The 21,974-nt window shown below is 35.5% G+C and overlaps 1 protein-coding gene across 9 annotated transcripts in view; it reads left to right on the top strand.

Moving 5' to 3' along the window:
* fhod3b (formin homology 2 domain containing 3b) overlaps positions 1-21,974 on the top strand; it is a 339,130-nt gene that overhangs the window by 99,909 nt on the left and 217,247 nt on the right. The gene's annotated exons all lie outside the window — the stretch shown is intronic.

Raw genomic sequence — 21,974 nt, 5'->3', positions numbered from 1 at the left:
TGTGATTTATATATGTATATATATATATATATATATATATATATATATATATATATATATATATATATATATATATATATATATGTGTGTGTGTGTGTGTGTGTGTGTGTGTGTGTGTATATAGCCATGTGATATTCTGCATTAACAGAACTTACACAGTGTTCACTCTTGTGTATTACTCCCCCCACATAGAGTGACAGCAGATCAATAAACTCACTACAGTTTGACAAATTTTGCAGCTGTTGGACAACATAAAGTACCTTTGTGGCTTTTTTAGGCTGTAATGTAGTTGTTTACACTACAACTATAAAGTTAATTTATAAGGAAACGCAGGGCGCAAACGCTTTCAGGGCGTGTCAGGACGCGTTTTTGCTAATTTAAGGACGGGAAATCTGCCTTGTGCTAGGACGCATGGTCTAAAAGGGTTGAGTTTATTTTCTTAATGAGTTATAGGTGTGTTTTGAGAATAAACCAATTAGAGTCTCATCTTCCATTCCCTTTAAGACCCAGCTGCGTCGCGCCAAGAGCATCTACTGCGTGAGAATGAGAGATAATGGATCACTTTAACTTTCGCTCTTGGATAGGGAAACCTTTACGCACAGACATCAATTAGTCTATAAATAAATACTTTTGTTTGTTAAGCGCAAATATTCGTTTCAAAACTATTTCTAAATTCAGTTCTAATTTCCAGCAAACAAACAAATAAATGAATAATAATAGCAAAATGTGCTCAAAAACCTGAGTTATATCCTAAAACACATGCTGTGCCCCATATGGTCTAAAACCTGACAGGTGGGCAAATCTAAGCTTGTTTTTAATAAAACAAATATAAATATGGATATAATAAATAATACTGCTAATAATAATAACATTATACAAAAGCCAATTGTTATGAATGAACTGAAAAAGCCTCCTGAGATGAAGAAGACATAAAAGCAGTGGTTTTTCATATTTATGTAGGCTAGAAAATAATATGTTTTGTAATATTTTAATCCTTTATATTTATATTCTATGTCTATTCTTATTATATACTATATATATCCTTAATATTTATTTTTTTTCATATGTAAAGATATTTCCCTATTGCTCTCTTGTGTGTATTAAGCAGTGCGTAAGCGAGGCGCAACTCTGCGCCGGAGTTTAGACCGGGTTTGTTTTGGTCTAATGAAAAATTTATAATAGTTTCTTAAAATAGCAACATGCAGCGGTCCGCCTCAGAACGCCTTCCTTTTTAGACCAGAACGCCTATGGGCGCAAAAATGAGCGCTAATGCATTTGCTATTTAAACAGCGTAGCGCAATGCCTTAAAACGACTCTTGCGGCAAGCTGAAACTACCAAAAGACTACTGCGCCGCGCCTTGCGCCCCACTGCGCCGGGTGTATGATAGGGCCCTTAGACTCTAAATATTATGCATTTTAAAGGTTCAGGACACACTGGAGAACTTTTTTTTTATATATTAAAAGATTTGTGTGTGTTGAGCATCAGTTAAGACAATGTTAGCACCTGTCAGCTGTAATTGTGGGGAAAAGTGGATAATTTTGAGCTTTTGCCTGCTAATTTCAGCTTCCGGGTTTAAAATGATTTTTGGGGCGGGATCAAAATCGGCAACGTAGTACTGCAAGTACAGTCCTGCAAGTGCAATGATGACGCGTCGGTTTCTCATTATTATTCATAGCGGAGTTTTCTTATCCTATGAGAAGAGCCGGCTGCTTAATTATTCATGAGACCTGCCAGACCTGCCAGAGTTAAGCCCGAGCTGTGAGACACGGACCCAAGCACACAGTTTTTAGCCGTTTATGAAGGCTCATATGTGTTTGTTTCCATGATCCACGGGGTTTGTTGCATGTTTTCCCCCGCGATCTTGTCAGGGCCGATCATAAAGCAAAGCTGTGTGTGTGCTGCTAGCATTTTTGTCAGGAGAGCAGCACGAGAATTAGAGAATGGCGGACGCTGTCTTTTATAAGGAGTTCGTTTACATTCAGACACATCATTGTGCTAAATCCTCCAGATTACCAGCAGGGCTAATGGTTAAAATAGACAGGTCAGGAGACCTGCTGCACTGAGTCTGCTGGATACGGGGATTGAGGGAGAAGTCCTCATTTATAGGGTTTACATGAACACACTTATCTTTATAATGATATAAATTGCGGTTATGTGTATATGAAATTACGAATAACAAATGTAGCAGGGCACTAAATCACTGCTCATTTCTTTGCATTTTAACTTTGTAAACTATAAACTCATGTGTCTCCTCACGGTTTGTCTCATTTTGTGAGCTAACTGACTACACTACAACAGTTGTTCGCTCACATTCTCCCCTGCTGGCTACGCCCACTCCTGCCCGATGCTCGCGGAGCTCCACGCCCATTAATCGTGCGTTTTTTGAAAAAATTCTGAAGTAGACTTAAACCGAAAGTGGGGGGTGTCATGGCCCTTTAAACAGTAACAATGAGAAATCAATCGAACAGAAAGTCAGAGATGAGAGAATGGAACTTTTGCTGTGTCAGAAGGAGAGAAATTCACAGAACAGAAAGATATTTGGTGACCTTTCTGTGCTCAGCTGCTGCAGAATCGTCTGGAATTCTTAAAATAGAATGTCTGAAGCTTTGAGCCATGAGGCATCCGTGTCCACGTCTGAAGGCCCTCAGGGCGGCCCGGGGCTCTTGTTGGCAGTCAGGTGCTGGGCCGTTGACATGTGGCAGGAGCTGTTTTGACTATTTCTGTCAGACTTATACACTGAAGTAATGAATGTGCAAAATTGAGGAATGCTTTTCTTGTGAATGTGCTGCAGTGTTCATGTTGAAGTCAAATTTAGCATCAACAAATGGCAGTACTTAGACTTGAAGATGCACGATACTGGGAAAATATGCATTTTGTAATGTTGTTGAGTGTTGGGATAACAATTTTCCTTTATGATTACTGTAATAAAGCTGATGGCTCATTGGGCATGGGGAAGCAGGAGGAGGAGAACCCACAAACTTTAAATGATATTAATAATAAAAATAAACATTAAACAAACTAGTGGTTGCATTGCCTCACTGTGACTACTGCCAAACCGAAAGCAGTGTCCAGGCCTGGTCTATTGTCTTGGTGGTGTGCTTTCAGTTTTTCTGATTTAATAAGAGCATCTATTCAATCATATTTCATTAAAAGCATTGCCAGGGTTAAAAAAAAAGAAATTCAGCCTTCAGAATTAACAGTGCATGCATCTGTGACAGTATTCATTCATTCATCATTTATTTATCAGGGGTCACCCCAGCGAAATGAACTGCCAACTTATCCAGCACATGTTTTATGCAGCGGATGCCCTTCCAGCTGCAACCCAATATTGGGAATTTCGGAGTGTCTTTTTTGGCTATTGCAAATAGCGTATCTAGTTGGAATAAGCTATTCAGGGTTTACGCCCATCGATGCCTGATTTATACAGACAAGATGAGTAAAGAGCTGTCATTCATTACAGCCGCAGTGGCGCACCGTGTAAGACGCACAGCATCATCTTTTGACGCGATTAATCATAAACTCGGTTCGAATCCACCATCAGCTTAACTCGTGCTACTTTTTTTTTTCTCCCCATTACATATCAGATTGGAAATATATTTATTTTTAACAGGAAGGAAACATTTTTTTTAAATAATGCAAATGTGATATAAAGTCACAAGTGTCTCGTGGGTATTTAATAATGTTTAGCCTTATTATAGGCGCCTGCCGCGCCTCCCTCTCTGCAAAAACTATATTGCTCAGACAACTGTATTTCCTTTGAGCAAAAAAATCGCGATCACATATTAATATTATTATTAGATTTAAATTGCCTTTCTTTCTTTAACTAAACAGAATGCTGTAATTGGTCAAGCACGGAAACGTCAGTTTTGTAATAACCCGCACTAAACTGAGCGGACTTTAGTGTAACGTTATATCTGTCATAGATCAAAAATGAGTGGACAAGTGGATTTAGCAAACGCGACAGAAAGAGGAGAGGAGGCATCTTTATTGAGGCATTTTCCATACACACCATCTTTAAACAGACCCATGATCAGGAGAATGAGGGTACAGAAGAAGACGTTATGGTAACTTTAAATGATGAGAAGCTAGCATTAACCAGGCGGAGGAGGCTAATGGCAGCGCAGCGCGGACTGGATTCATCGTGTGAGAGACAGACAGAAAAGGAGAGAGAGAGGGAGAGAGAGAGAAAGGCCCAGAAGAGGAGAGAGACGGGAGAGAAGAGGTATAGTGTGTATGATTTCGGATACTTTTAGGGTTATAATCACGTCTTCATCACGAGAAGAGTAGAGAAAATACAGGGAGAGGAGGAGAGAGACAGTAAATCAGTGTTTGTATTATGAAAGACTCAGATTCATAGAACTCAGATTCATAGAACTGGATTGGAGAAGCATTGTGCATTATATGCCATGGCAATAATATGCTCTATAAGTTTGTAAAAGAAATACATTACAATACCATAAAAAAAAAAATAAATAATATATATATATATATATATATATATATATATATATATATATATATATATATATATATATATATATATATATATATATATATATATAAATATATATATAAATATATAAATATATATATAAATATATATATATATATATATATATATATATATATATATATATATATATAAATATATATATATATATATATATATATATATATATATATATATATATATATATATATATATATATATATATAAATATATATATATATATATATATATATATATATATATATATATATATATATATATATATATATATATATAGTTTTATTGGTATTTTTATTCAATGCTTTGAAAAATAAGTAAAATCTTTGTAGACTGTAAATACACATGTACTATATATCATTTATTTAAATATGTGGGCAACAAATTATAGATTCATTTTATTTAAAAATTATTATATTATTCTTATTTTTTAAATTCAACTATAGGGGTGCGGCCAGGTAGGGGGTCTTACAAGACAATGTGCCCAGGGGCCCCTGAGTTCTTAATCTGGGCCTGGTAATATGTGTCTTTTATGTAGTCCTTTTTGTTTTTTATATCAATAAAAGCACAGTAGGCAATCTCACATGAGAAATGCTTGTGTTTCAGGTGAGCGTGTCAAATAGTATAAAAGTCATCACAGTTCTCGGCTGTCCGCGCGCGCTTAGTGAAGGCTAACACATAGACTCGCCCTCACACACAGATGTGTGAAGATGAAAAACCACTAAAGAGGATGTGGAATACACACACACACACACACACACACACACACACACACACACACACACACACACACTTGTAGACAGACACATTCAAGCATATAAACAATCACAGATGGTTCTTCAACTCAGTTTGTCATTCTCTCACTAAACTAACACCAGAAAGCTACAGTATAGGTTTTCTTGTTTAACGCAGAGTGTTATTTATGTTGGAAACATAAATGTTTTACAGAATGTTTATCAGCCTAATGATTAAAAATAAGTCAATCTGATTGTATAGCTGACAGTGTTCTTATTCAAACTCACATACAGTATACATACTTTCAAAAACACTCACGCAAACCACAAACACCCATTGATTTGCTCTCCAGGGGGTCTTGGAACACGTCTGAGTGTATTTGAAGCCTTTCTTACAGCAAAATGCATATTCATGTGCAGCAAAAGAAAACAAAAAAAGCTTGAAGAGTTCAGATGCAAACCCCTCTAAATCCATCAGACCTCTTTTTTCCAACAGGCGTCTAGGTTCAGAAGTTTCATTTGACGCATAATGATATGGTTATTAGCTAGTAAATGAAATGCTTTTTTTCCAAAAATGTCACTTTAGACAATTCTTTGGTTTTTAACAAAGTAGATTTTCTTTTGCGTCAAAACCAGCTAAATCCACTTGTGCTAAATCCACCTATTGGGACAAGACATTGTTATTTGTTGAAAAATCACTAAAGATGCAATTCGAAATTTTTTTACCAAACATAAAACACATTCACAAACCACCTAAAATTAAAAATACATAAATCTGCCAAGTAAGTGGCGGTTAATTTCACTGTGGTAACCCCTGATAAACCAGTTACTAAACAGAAGGAAAATGAATGAATGCAATTTGTCAAGTATGTGCATTAATCAGTAACCTAAAAAATGACATTAATTAAATCTCAACAATCTTTTGTCATTTGTGATATTTGGGATTAAATATTGTAAACTAAACTTAAATTCAAATAATGTGTAAAAACATTGTGAAACATCAATATCTGTGCATTGTTCAATATAAAATGCTTATAAAACATATACTATGAAGTAATAATGTATAGTTTTATACATAAAAATTATCTTTAAAAAATAGCTTAAATTAGGCCTACTTGGCAAAAAAAGGGATGTCTTTCAAACACTTTTAGAAGCTGTCATTCATTCATTTACACCATACTCAATGTCTGCTATTTTGTTTCGCTTATCCTCATAGCATCCATGTGGGATAAAGGAAACTGCATATTAACTTTGTCTTTGAAACGCAGTTGCCGTTTCATGTATAGTAAATCGGGCTCATTAAAAGTGGCGTCGCTGAGCAAAAAAACATTATGACTGCATGTTACACTTCAGACTGTGCAGTGTGTTTTGAGGTAAGGAACATTTTCATGTGGCATTTAGTGACAGTAGGAAAGGCTCATCTAATTCATCAAACTCCATCTTTTAAAATCGAAATCGAAAGCGGAATGAATCAGTCTGCTCATAAAGTCGCCGTGTTAACGCACTGCTACATTGAAAACATATGATTTGACTCACGCCATCTGATCATTTTTGGTGGAAGTGGCATGTAGCAACTTTTGCATTTGAACTCACTTGTATATACCTCTATAATGATGAAGAATATTATTTGTAAATTCAGTTTTGTTTGAAAGCTTTTTTATGTGAAAAAAATACTTAAGTAAAATCTTGAAATTCTAAATTTGATTTAGACTTTTCAGAGTTGTCTCTCGCAAAGATAACATCTTGTTATTCTGCCCTTTGTTTACATCTCTGTTTTGTATGTTGCAACTTTAAATCGCCGTCTATATCTTATAGTTTAGTGAAAAAAGTTATCATCATGAAAAATAATATGACAGGAATAAAATAAAATAAACAGGAACAGTTTTTAATTGCTTAATTTACACTTTAATTCCAACAAGTTGTGAGAAAGAAGTTTGAATTATGTAACTAAACTCAGGATTGTCAAAATAAAAAGTAAAAATTCTGTAAAATGGCTATAAATCCACAATAAGAAAAAAATTAAATTAATTAAATAAACTTCTGAAAAACTCATTGCGACGACGCAGTGGCCCAGTAGGTAGTGCTATCACCTCACAGCAAGAAGGTTACTGGTTCAAGCCTTGGCTCGGTCAGTTGGCATTTCTGTGTGGAGTTTGCATGTTCTCCCTGCATTGGGCTGCCTCTGGGTGCTCCGGTTTCCCCCACAGTCCGAAGACATGCGGTAAAGGTGAATTGGGTAGGCTAAATTGTCCGTGGTGTATGAGTGCGAATGAGTGTGTGTGGATGTTTCCCAGAGATGGGTTGTGGCTGGAAGGGCATCCACTACGTAAAAACGTGCTGAATAAGTTGGTGGTTCATTCCGCTGTGGTGACCCCAGATTGATAGAGGGACTAAGCCAAAAATAAAATGAATGACTGAAAAACTTATTGCAGATAAAAAAGGGATGTTATGGGTATTTAATCTGAAACGTTTGCTTTATAAACTCACTTTTACATTATAAGCTTAACAACTTCACGAAAGTTGCAAGATTTTATTAAAAATAAAGTCAAACTGCAAGAAATACTGTAGACTTTTGAAACATTGGTAGATACAAAGTTTGCAATGAGTAAAAAAAGCCACAGAAATGCAAGTTCTCTGTCAAACTTGCATTTACACAGTTTCAGAATAGAGAAACTGTCACACACACACACAGCTACTCTGTCTCTCCAGGGGTCCTGGAAACTTTCCAAATGTGTTTGAAGCCTTTCTTAGATCACAGTGAGTGCAGGACGGGGGTGTTATGCTGATGAAAGACCTGTGGTGTTCGGTGGTCTCCCGGACTCTGGGAGCTCTGGGTGCTCCTCCATTGTCCCATTGACCAGCAAGAGGGACGTGCTGTCATTCCAGGGCGACCTCAGTCGAATCCCCTCAGCCGGGCTCTGCTGGAGGGGGTGGACCCGTCCTGTCAACCTTGTCCTGATTGATGGTCCCAAGAAACAGTCCGGTGTCTTATGAACACTGTTAGCGCTTTCTGTTTCCTTCTCTTCATCTTGTTCCTTTGGCTCCCTCACTTTTCTTTAAGGAGACCTGGACTCTATGAATAGAATTGATGGTGTTAAAGAGATTTGAGAATATTCCCGCAGTGACTAAAAAGAGATGCGGCCGGGCCCGCTGTGAGTCTTGGCTAGTGCTTGCGACATCGGCGCTTTTACAGGGGATGCAGAAGAAAAGCAGTCTGGATTATTTTTGGACATCTGCTGAAATGTGAGCAGCACACATTCTAGGAGGAAATATGGACTATTTTTAGGGTGCCGTTTATAGAGCGTTCTTAAATGCAACCTTGTTGATTTGCATATGTTTAAAGATGCAAGCTCAGGGTTTTGGCAACGTGATGATTTCAAATGGTCAGAGTTTCAAATTGACGACCTTGTTGACTTACTGGTGTGGCTCAGATTTGTTATTTTTTTCATAAACTTAGTTTATTTATTTATTTGTTTATTTTTTGGTTTACAATGCATCATAGTGCTTCATTCATGTTTCATTCATATCTCATTCCTTCAAAAAAAAAAAAACAATCAATTATTCTTTTATTTATTTAGGTGTAATACACAAGCAAACAAACATACATAATAATACATACATGCATAATAAATAAAATGGCATTTTCATATGTGACCCTAAATTACAAAGCCAGTCGTTAGTGTAAATCTTTATTTTTGAAAAATTATTTTAAAAATCACACTGAATAAATACATTTTTCTTTAATATATAGTTTGTTGAGATACACTGTTTGGCCAAGATACAATTATTTGATGATATGGCATCTAAGGATTCAGAAATAAAATAAAATAAAGTTATGAGAAAATTGGCTTTAAGTTAGTATAAATGCATGGAGTACAGATTATAAATTACTAATCACATTTTTTCTTTTTATATATTCACTGTAGGTGTCACGATCACCAGCGATCTAACCATTGTAGATCTCTGGAGAACATTCACATTGCATGGAACTACTAATCCACAATTAAATGGATTACAAGGTCCAGTCAGGCACCACTCACACACCTGGCCTAGATCCCCATGATTGCTGACAGACATAGCTGAAGCTGAACATGAACTAATAGCATGGACTATAAAGTCAGCACACAATACACAGAAAAGTCTTGATATCTGTTTCTGTGACATTACAATGCATTTTCCTTACCTTGCCTGCCTTGTTTTTAATCTTTGCTTTCGTTTGTTTGTTTGTTTGTTTTATTGTTTATCCTTGTCTGCTGCCTGCCTTATAAACAGTCGCCTGTTATTTCAACTAGGGCTGCATGATTCTGCCAAAAATGTGAATCACGATTTTTTTGCTTAAAACTAAGACCACGATTTTCCTCATAATTCTGTATATGTAAAATAAAGGTTAATATGATTAGCCTGTTATTATTGTTAATTCTCAAACGGGGTAAAATGACAATAATAATATTAGGCCTATGTTTAGGTCTAATGTTGCTTAAAATACCAAATTTTGTATAGTCATTATAGTGTACTTGAACAGACTTTCAATATGTCCTGTTTGTTCACGGTAAAATGATTACATCAGAATATAACTATTCATAATTATAAAGTTGATATATTATGTTTAAGACGTGCTTGTCATCTATTATTGACAACATTATTAGACCATTTGTTTTCACTGGTAAAATTAGAATTTTGTCATTCTCCGAAGTAATTTGCGTTTTCGGAAGTAAACAAATAATGCGTCAGCTCACGTGTGATTTCGTGACCGTGAATACATTATTACATGAAGACAGAAATGACATTTTGGGTGAATCATACCTTATAAATACAGTATGTGACTTTTAACACCATTTGAGGGCGTCAGTGTTGCTGTGAAGCCTTGTGTATATATATATATATATATATATATATATATATATATATACAAGAAAACACCTTAGTCTGTGTCTGAAAGAACTTTTTTTGTGGATGGCTGTAAATTCAAAATGAAGATTTCTGTGGTACACTAGCCAAAGTTTGTAAAGTGAAACTCAATTTCACATGTCCTGTGGAACGTTCCTGACCCAAAAGAATGTTTTTTTCTTCTGTTGTCTGTGTTACTCCCACAAGCCATCTGTTTTGACATTTTATACCTGAAATATTACATTAACATGACAATCCCTGTAGCTCTCAAAACCAATTTTCACATCCCCTTCTCATTCCCAGCAACCTCCTGAGTAAAAAGATGGGTTTTCAGGAAGCAAGAACCTAAATGAAAGCATGAGGAATGTTCTATAGCACAAGGCGTCATGCAGTGTGCGATCCTGCATATTTCCACGGCAGATTTCTCATTACTTCTCATAGTACTGCCTGTCTGCCTCGCTTTGTTTCCTGGAAATCTCAATTTACCTTCTAAAGTAAACCAGCATGGTGATCTTTCTCAGACCTGCTGCTTCTGGAGTTCAGCACAAAAAAGACTGAAGAGGAAATTCTTGGGAAAGTTGCTCCAATTTCCTTGATATACAATTCTGGGGCATTTGAGTGGAAGCCACATGGTTGATTTACTAAAAAAAGACCAGATCAACATTTACCGTGTGGGTTCAATGAAACTACTTGAAGTGTTTATTTAAGCTTTTTTTTTCCCTTGCAAACACAAGCCTAGTTCCATGTTCATCTCTTGTGTTGGGTAAGTAACTTCAAAAAGGTAATTCAGTTAAAATTATTATTTACATCATTAAAATTATATTGTATTATATTATTTGAAAATTAACTTAAGATTAAGAAAATTAGGTTTAAAAACTTATTAAAAAAGTGAATTAATTACTACTCAGCACTACCTTAAATCTACAAAAATCTTAAGGACTATATAATTTATTAATATTGAGCCAAATTTTAGCATTTTAAAAGATTTTAGCATTATTGAACACACAAAATTACGCTTAAAAATAATAAACATCATATGTATCAAATCACAAAACATTTCAAAGCATTGAAAAAAAATATTTAATGCTGCGTTCACACCAGACACGGAAGCATGAGTGATTTACATGTTTAGTTAATGCAAAGACTCAAATAGACATCCTGTGACGGGATACGCGTGAATGAGGCGGCGTGATTCCCACAAATGAAGTAGTGCAATTTGAGCGTTTTGCACGTTTGATGCACTTAATGCATGTCTCGTGCGATTTGCTCAGGTGCGAAAATCTGAACTTCAGCAAACATTCGTGCCTCGTTAACCAATCTGGAGCTTTCTCTTGTTGGTGTCCTGGGAGGAAATCTTCCAGCCGACACCGGACAACAGTTGATCAAACTGAGCTTAGCTCAGTCGGAAGCACAGCTGAAAGCTTCCATCATCCAGGTTAAGTTTCTGGAGGAGTTTATGAACTCACAGAGCTGGGTGCGCCTCTGAAAGGATTTAGTAGACTTAGACAAGGCTCTATTGCTCTGAACTTCATACGTGAATGAAGCAGATTTGAAGCGTGAATAAAGCGATTAAACTCAAAAATTTTTCGCGTCTATTTACGCATGAATATCGTGTTTTATCTGTTCATACTGCGTCTATGTGAACACGGCATGAGACAATATAGGTACATAGCAATTAAATGACTTTTAATGAAAAGTATTCCCAAATAGTACATTCACACCAGACATGGACGAAGGTTGCTTTAAGCTTGAGTGATTTCCATGTTAAATCAATGCAAAGACAGGATTAGACATCCTGCGGTGCTATTAATGTAAATGAAGTGGTGAAAACGATGCAATTCGAGGGAATGACACAGTGCAAGTTTCAGGCATTTTATGCACTTAACACATGATTCGTGTTGTTAACTTTGTCGTGCATTCGTGCTAAGTCAACCAGTCAGAACTTTGCTCTAGGAGGAGCGTGATTATGACGAAAGCGCCTGTTGTTGGTGTTCTGAGGGGAAATCCTCCTGCCAACACAGGGCAACAGGTCATCAAACTGGGACCAGCTCAGTTGGGAGTACTGCTAAAAGCTTGCATCATCCAGGCACAGATTCTCCTGGAGTTGATGAACTCACCAAGCTGGTTGTGCCACTGAAGGATCTGTTGGACCCAGACGCGACTATGAACAAATCTACACAGTTTTTCAACCTTCCTAAAGCACATAAAGCACAGCTACACTCTCAATAAAATCCATATCAGTCATTTAGTAACTGGAGTCATCAAGTAGACAGACGGCCATCCCATTATGCAAATCCATGTTTATTGGCAAGTGAATTTGGATGTGGGAATGAAATTAATTTTATGCACGAATGAACTCAAAATGTTCAAGCATCTAATTACATAATAATATAAGCTACATGTATTATTTTTTTTTCTGTGGAAAAAATAATTTAATTACTGTAACTAGTTACTTTGTAACTAATTACACCCATCATTGTTCACCTCCCTATATCAGTGCAGTCAGAACAGTGCTGTATTTAAAGCAGCACATACTAAAGTCTTTTCTGCAGGCCTCTCATATATTAAACGTGGCTGATCTCAGACCTGCAGGGTTGAGGGGTTTGGCCTCATGAGGGCCGCTCTGCGGGGCCTCAGCCTGGCGGTGGGGTCTAGGGTGTTATCTTTGGAAAGTGTTGACAAGACTGAACTTCAGGAGCGAAGTGTGTCTGTTCAGAAGGCGCACAGAGTTAGGATTACAGACAAGCTTCCTGTGCACCGTCACTGTGAATAGTAAGCGATGGAGAGAAACGGGCACAGAGAGACACAAGAGAAAAGAGAAGATGCTTAGTAGATAAAACACAGACAGTTTTCAGTGGAACTAAATGTACTTTTGGCTTGATGAGTTTTAACAAGGCAGTCACACAACAAAATTTGCCTTCATGCCGTTCCAAGCAGCTATTCTTTTTTAGGCATTATAATGAATGGATGCAATGTCTTGGCATAAAAGCAGACTTCATAACAGAGCTGTGCAATATGACAAAAATGTATATAATTTTCTCATATTGCACAGGCCTGTTATAAAGTCAGCTTTTATCAGACCTAGTTTTTTGCATTTTTTTGTGAGTTAACTTAGGTGTGCAGTCTGACACAATGACAAGCACACAAATCCTAAAAATGAAGCTTCTTTGTTTTGGTCTCTTATCAAGACTAGATCTAAAACAGTAGGAATTAAGCCAAAGGAAGGCTGTATAATTTTTATGCTCGAACCTACTTTTTCTCTGTCTCAGATTTCGCTCCCCGGAGCATCTGACATGAACCTCATTCAGGAAATGTGTTAGGGCTTTCCTTACCGTAATACACTTTAAACACGGATTGCCGTAAAACTCGTCTAAGGGAAGTGTTTTGGTTTTCTTTCATTAACTGCAGGGAATGAGTTAAATGAAATCATTTATCGATTTCATAAACACCATTATACCAGCCATACATCAGTCAAGTCCAATGGTCGTCATCCTTCAAGCAATCTCCATAATTGTAAGCTACTTGCTCTTTTGTCTGTTCCATTGCTTCGTTTTTTAGATGTTTGCTCACTTTTTTTGCAGTCTGAAGCACATCAAACGCACAAAACGCCCACTTTATGCACAAGATGTCTAATGCATCTTTACATTGACTTCACATGTAAATAACTCGCGCTTTATCTGTTTCTGCTTACTGCACAGGCTGCAAAACACCACCCACTAGGCCCGATGTAATGTAATGATTGTGAAGGCATAGGTGAGATGTCATTTTTCAAGAGAAACTTAAATACATCACATGTGCTGCGTATGCAACATCTATAAGTAATGTTAAACATTTAATTGCAAACTGAGAAAAAATGATTATATGGTTTGGATTATATGGTTTGGTTTTATGAGATCATTTACATTGTTTGAGATTATTTTACATATATAATCATATCCACAAGACAGGATGTGCACAAAACAACCTGGATTAAAAGATCTGTTCAGCTCTCTGTGATCATCAATCATTATCAAATGTAATCAGGAACAAGTTTTATTAGTTTAAAATGTTTTTAAAACAGTTCATGTTTGTTAGAAATTAAACAATTTTACCGTCCTTTACCACCACAGCCGCATGTCAGTACATATATAAAAGAAGACGCTTCAATTTTGGTTTTGTGGATGTAATGTGACATCTGCTTTCTTCATGTCCGTCACTGCTGTTTATCTGACAGGTACGTGGGAATGGTGGACGGGGAGATGTAGCATTAAATGGACAGGCAAAAAAAAATCTACTGTACATTGTGTTCAGAGCAGCAAATTTCAATATTCAGAAAGGTAAAATAAATAATCGGATGGGTGTTTTGAGCTGAAACTACTTACACATTCTGGAGACACAAAAGACTAATCCTGAAAAAAAAAGTAAAATAGGTGCCCTTTAAGCACAAGTTGTCATGTTTGAAAGGTGATCGTATCCCTTATCATACAACTATTTTTTTTTTCTAAAAGCATTTAAAAAAACATAAGAACTTATGAAATGTAAGCACCCTGCAAATGACTTTTATAGTATTTTTCTTTTCCTGTCATGCTTTGGCATTTATTTGTCTATGTTCAACAGTAAAAATACCAATTTGAGGATGAGTAATGTGGATGATCTATTCCTTGACAACACAGACTGGCACAGAGTGCAGGCAAACACAAGATAACATATGATTTAAATGCAGATAAAGTGGAATTTATTATAATACCACCAGCACAAAAACAAAACTAAAGACAAGAAGCATGTGAACATCTTGGAATGCAACATATAACTACACTGTAAAAAGTATCTGTTAATTCACAGGTTCCGAATTTTGTGTTTTACTAGTGTTTTCTGTTTATTTATTGTTGTGAATTTTCTGTTGGGAGTTTTATCTCTGTTCTGTCGACTTTTGATGTTGAAAAGTCAACTCTGTAGTTTAAACAGAGTGACTTCTATTTTCACTTTTGAGAGCCACAGGTCTGCACAGTAAGGCTGCGGTCACACTAACGTTTGAGCATGCAAAATTCTGTTGTACGGAACTGCGAAAAGGAGTGGTATTAAACAAAATGATTAGAGATTGAAAAAGCGAGTGACTGGTCCATAGTTTAAATTTCTGTCCAGAGAGGTCATGTCTTGATCTTTGATTGGTCTCAAGCAATCAAATGATGTAATTTCGCAGGTAAGAGTTCTTCAATCTTAAACTTTCCAATGCTGCGAACTGTAAAACCTTTCGCATGAGCTTGCATTCTAGGTTTGCAGCATTCGCATTCGTATGAATGGAAGTCTATAAGGAAAATAGTGCAGTGTGACCGGGACTTTAAGCTGTAACTCTAATTAAACACACCTGATCAAACTAATTAAGGCTTGTTAGAAATCTACAATTAATGTTGAAGCAGGGTGGGAGCTAAACTCTGCTGCGTTGTAGTCCTCCAGGAACTAAGTTTGACTCCCATGGTATATAGCATACTTGTAAAACAACTGCCAACATTTATCACAATCACATATCCAATAAAAAAATAAATGAATTAATTAATTAACAAACTCAATCCAAAGGAAAAAAATATATAAAAAAATTGGTCAACACTGATCCTCATGTTGCTCCAAACCAGTAGGAGTAATAAAAAACAAAACAAATAATTTATGCATACATATAAGAAAGTCTCTATGCTATAAATTACACTTTTACTTTTCATTTGAAGTTTTCCAGTCAACTTCATTCAGCCACTGCAAAAATGTATCTAAGTGCTGTTTAAGGGGGAGATTTTTCAAACACAGTCTTAGTTATTTAGCAAGACACTATTATTCAACTTTCATCGCAATTTAAAGGCTTAACTAGGTTCATTAGGAAAAGTGAACAAGTATGTAAGAAATACTGACATTTTTTTGCACTGTTAAACATCACTTGGGATGTATTTGAAAAATAATTAAAATTTCAAAGAAGACAAAGACAAACAACCTGAGACCTGACAGTGGAGCTTTTGTGTGTGGATGGCTATGTGTATCATATTTTTTTGTGATTCCCTGTGATAATTTCTGTGCACTTTACTTTACTGAGGTGATGGAAAGTAATGGTGTTTATGTGCATAGAAACTGTACTGAAATATGCAATATCCAATAAATAAATATACTTAAAAAAGTAATGTAGAAAGTGATATGAAGAGAGGCTAACTAGCTAACAATGTAGCTTTTAAGAACACAATTCAAGATAACAACTATAATTTAAAACACAGCCTTATTGTAGAAACCCTCAAAAACACATTTTACTTACTCATTGTAGATTCTTATTTAAAGCCTAAAACATATCAGACTCTACAGAATTGATAGACAGAGAATAGAGCACACTCAGCAGTTAACAAATCAAACACCTGACTTCCTTAAAGGGCCAGCATTTTCTGAAAGCTTTTTCTAAAAACACCTTTGTTTTTAGAATAAGACAGACAGCCTGTCGAGGGTGTGGTGATGCCTAAATCATTGTTTTTTGCCTTTGAAAAATAAGTCTCTGTAAATAGCAACTTAAAACATCAGAGTAGATGGGACATTAATGGTTGAACAGTAATTTGCCATTTGTTGTCACAGTTACTAACGGTAATGTGTACATAAAGTAAATTACTGTAGTTTATTATTTGTACTACAATTTCACACAAATCCTGCCCTTTTTGCAGTAAAATACTGTTTACCTTTCATTACAGCAAAACACTGACTATTTTACAGTTATTTACTCCATAATCAGGGTAACAGTGCAGTTAAGATTTAACCCTAATTAAACACACCTGATCTAACCAAATCTAAAGGTAGTGTGTTGAAGTAGGGCTGAACTAAATTCTGCTGGGCTGCGAACCTCCAGGAGTTTGACACCCCTGGTGCATAGTATATTTTCAAAGCAACTGCCTACATTTATCACAATCATGCACATATTGTTATATAAAAACAATAAAAATATACAAACTTCATCCAAAGCTAAAAAATAATAATAAATAATCTGATCCTCATGTTGCTCCAAATCTGTAGTAATAATAAAAACCACAACAAATAACCTAATTTATACATTTATTTAGGAAAGCCTTTATACTATACTGTTAATGCCACTTTTACCTACTTCAGTTGAAGTTTTTTGGACAAATTTATTGAGTCTCCGCAAACATGTACGTGCTGTTTTAGATATATTTTTTTAAATAACACATTTTTACTAGTTATTTAGCAAAATACTAATATTCAGCTTAAAGTGCAATTTAAAAGCTTAACTATAGGTTAAACTAAGTAAGAAAAGTAAACAAAGTTATAATAATTATTGTGACAATTTCTTTGGTCTGTGTGAATATTTTTGCCTTTAATGGCATCTCGTCTAAATCTTATACTTACCCATTAATAAGCTCTGTGACATTGGTTGACTCCTGATACTCAATGCTAAAAACATAAAAGGAACCAAAGAAAACACAGAGATGGCTGCTGTGAAATTCAGCTTATCATCAAAGCAATGTCTCACTCTGCCCTAAATATATATATAAAGCATCAGTGTAGATGGGGCAGTAATGGTTGAACAGTAATTTACCATTTATTATGAAAGTAAATATCTGTAATGGGTACATAAAGTAAATTACTGTAATTTATTCTTTGCACTGCACAATTTCATATAAATCCTACCCCTTTTACAGTAAAATACTGTTTTCTTTCATTACAGCAAAACACTGGCTATTTTACAGTTATTTACTGCATAATCTACGGTAAGGGTTAACAGCGTAGTTTGAGACAAGATATTGTTTGAGAAATAATATATAGAGAATTACGTTTGTAAAATATCAGAAAATATACTTGCAGCTTATCACAAGTTTTTTGCAAAGTAAAATTCAACACCAACTCAGACAATATATCACTTTAACTATTAAAATATCAATAAAAGTAAATTTTTAATCTTTTAAACTTTTAATCATCAAAAGCTTTTGAAGGAAAGATCAAGGTCCCATATTGCAATTCAAAAGCATAAATAAGTAGAAAAACATGAATCACAAATTATGAAAAGCTATCAATTTACAGATATTGATTTACAGTGTGCTGACAAAAGGAACTAAAGATGATGGGGTTTATAAAGGGGAACAAACAATTAACTAAACAAGATAATAAGGAAACAAGGGGAGGAGACGATAATAAGGAAACAAGGGGGAGGAGACAATGAAAAGCAAAGGCAACGGTCCCACTTTATATTAAGTGGCCTTAACTAATATGTACTTACATAGGATTTAATAGTTTGCTACAATGTACTTATTGTGTAAATACATGTATTTACTTTGTACTTATGCTTGATTAAATACCTGTATGTAGTTACATCTGTAATTAACTTTTGTAATTACATTTGTAAATACACTGTTGACCATCCCTTACACCTTAACCCACCCTTAAACCTACCCATGCCACCAAACCTGTTCATAACCCAACCTCTATCCCAACTCAAAGGCACCACAAGTGTTCTCAAATACATTATAAACACAGTAAGTACATTGTATTTATTTTTTGATGTAAGTACATAGTAGTTAGGGACACTTAATATAAAGTGGGACCAAGGCAACTAATGAACTAAACAGGGCACCTGAGGTGACAACTATGAAATAATGATTAACAAAACACAAAGACACAGACAGGCACTGTTACCCACAGGCATCATTTCTCATTTTTATTGAAGTTAAAATTTTTCGTTGATTAAAGCTTGACCGTTATGTTTGGTCTGCTCCTCTCAGCTGCCCGGTTTAATCTGGTACTAGTGTATAAATGTTTTCTCATCACTGGAGTTAATCCCAGTCTAACAAATATATAAACATTTTTTTTTTGGTTCTCACACCTTGTTGGTCCAGCAGATCACTTAAGTAAACAGACTCTGCACTTTTTTCACTTGAGCATAAACTGTTTGCCATTGAGTCTGGCCTCTAACAAAGACACAAAGTGAGAGAGAGAGTGGGGAGAAGAAAGAGGAGAAAGAGAGGAAGTGTGGTGATGTGGGAGCTGAACGCAACCCAAGAGCCTGCAGTGAGGGCCTCATTCTCTTAATGCAGGAATTCATTCCTTTTTATCCTCATCTGTGTGTCGTGTTTTATTACACCAGTTATCCGGCTGGAAGGACCCCTAGGATTTGGACGGCCGATAGATAGATTTTTTTAATGGTTTTTGCAAGTTGTGTGGCGCATGACAAATTAGCACTTGGGTGAAGTGGAAAGTTGTATGGCCATCCATTTCTTTGAAGCAGCGTGATTGGTGCCCGCTCTGGCAGACGAAGGGTTCCGGCACCATAAAGTAGCACTCTGCCGAGGGGAAGTTTCTCAGCTTGACCAGATTTTCAGGCTAAACATATGTTCAACTCTGAATCACAAAGGTTTTTTGGTGGTATGCATTAGTGTCAAGTGAAATCTGTGATCATTTACTTACCCTCATATTGTTGCAAACATCTGAAGTGATGTTTTATTAGGTAATTAGATTCTATAGACAGGAAATTATAATAGCCAAAAATAAATCTTACTAAGTATATATTGCACTCTTTATATTAAAAAATGACAAAGAACAATGAATGCTTGCAACATACTCTCATTCTGAAAATATAGCCCTATATACATTTCTGTAGATCACAAAATATGTAGCCAGAAGTACGCATATTGGCATTTTGTCTTTAAAACGAACACTACAGGGCAGTATGACACCATTCCTTTTTGAGTGCTTTCCCGCTGTTACCAATTTATCCAGTAGCTTGCTATGAACGTCAGTGAACTTGAAAGGCAGAGAGGAGTTGACAGTAACTGTGAAGAACAGTTTAGACAGGTAAAAACAGGTAAGACAGGTAAGACAAAAACAAAAGCCAAAAAATAAAATAATCAAGTAAATAACAGGGTGAAAATGTGGTAAAATCTGAAAATGTGGTAAAAGTCAAGCTAGAGCTTTTTTTTTCTGAATTGCATTTGAAAACACTGTCAGTTGGGTATAGGTAAGAGGGTGAGCGGGTTAATTGGTACTTTTGGTACACTATTGGTTGGGTTTAGGGAAGGAGGAAGCAGGGTCAGTTTAACAGTCAATCAGTCGATAGATTTACGCGAGAACAGCAGGCGCGAATGGCACTAGCAAAAAAAAATTGAGATCTTAAAATGCATAAACAGCAGCCTCTGGTGGATTTGCGAAAACAAAAAAAAACTGCAAAAAAAAAAAAAAAAAAAAAAACATGGCTCCTGGAATGTATTTGGGTTTCCCTGGAAATGTATGTAGTCGTTTGAACCCTCATGCCTTGTTTCCACTGAGTGGTATAGTACGTTACGTTATGGTTTGGTATGGGTCACCTTTATCAAGCTTGTGTCTCCATTGCCTAAAGGGTACCAATGGTACCTTTTTAGTGGGTGTGGTGTTCAAAGGAAAGTTGCAGTTGACATCATTCTCATTGTATGAGAAGCACTTCTTACTAAACAAATGCTTTATATACATAAATATTTATGTATAAATACGTTTATTGCTATCCTTATTATGAACAGGATTTCATTATAGATGCAGATCAATAATGTCTAATATCTTTTTGTAACGTATGCAATTATATAAAATAAAAAATAAATAAAACATTTATGAACACATACAGAGACTTACAGTCTCTGAAATACCACCAATTACAAATGAAAAATACACAAAACTTGCATTTAAGCCTTAATTGGGTTCATAAACGATACGAAACATACAGTCAGTACAAACCTCTTATCTTTGTTCTTCACCAGCACATGCAACATAAAAAAGTAGTTTATAATAGTCCAAAAGGCTATGATAATAATAAAACATGGCACTTTGTTCATGTTTTAGGTTCATTTGTTTCTTTGTTTTTGGGCTTCTCTTTTGTTTTTTTTCTGAAAGTATGGGGTGTCAGAAGCACTTCATTAATCACATGCATATTATTATCAGTTCAAGAAGTAAATTTTTTTAAATATAGACTTACGGCGAGTGATCATGAGTTCTCTGGAGAAAGTGAAACCGCTCTCGCTTTAGAAGGCCTCCTAAACAACAAGAGGACACATGCAGATTCATTTGTGCACGCCCTAAAGATTTTCTGTAGCCCAATAGCGTTCAGCTGCACTTCAGGTACCCTTTTGTTGTGCTAGATACCCTTTGGAAAGAGTACCCAAAAAGTGGTATGGTACGGTTCGCTTTTTTTTTTTTACATTGGAAAACGGCATAAAAGCGCTCTCAGCCATACCAAACTTTACCGTACCACACAGTGGAAATTGGCCATTAGTATGGACAAAAAAAAATAAATAAATCATAGATTTTTTTCCAAAATATCACTCAGCTTTTGTGTTTCACAGATGTACATGAATTGAAACTTATCTATTAAAAGTGTAGAATGGCCCAATCAATTTTGTTTTGGACTCAGTTGAGTTTCATTTTATAAACATTCAGCAACACTTCAGTTTAGGCTACAATTTATGGTATTAACAAAACATTAACTAATACTCTAAGCTTAATAAACTATTAATTAGCTGTTTATTAATAGTTAGCAAGGTTTAGGTTTTGAGTAGGATTAGGGATGCAGAATAAGATCATACTTTATAGCTTCTAATAAGAACAGTTAATATAATATAGTCAGGGAATAAGCCAGCAGTTATGAGCATGCATTGTGACCTAAACTAAAGTGTTAAAAAAACTTTTTTTTTTTTTTTTTACTTTCGTCTCTTGTACAGTATGTTGTAATAAAAGTGTTGCACAGTGTATACTATATATGCAAATTGGAACATCAGGTTCAGGTTCCCCATGGTAGTTCATTATATGAAAAAAAAGATGGAAAGTTAGACGAGTTTAAAACAACATGAGTGTCTAAACATTGTTAATGGTTGGATTT

The sequence above is a fragment of the Danio rerio genome, chromosome 16, assembly GCF_052040795.2.
Source record: "Danio rerio strain M-AB ecotype USA chromosome 16, GRCz13ab, whole genome shotgun sequence".
Lineage (NCBI taxonomy): Eukaryota > Metazoa > Chordata > Actinopteri > Cypriniformes > Danionidae > Danio > Danio rerio.
Note: the sequence above shows the minus strand (reverse complement) of the source record. Positions and strands in the feature narration are given on the sequence as shown.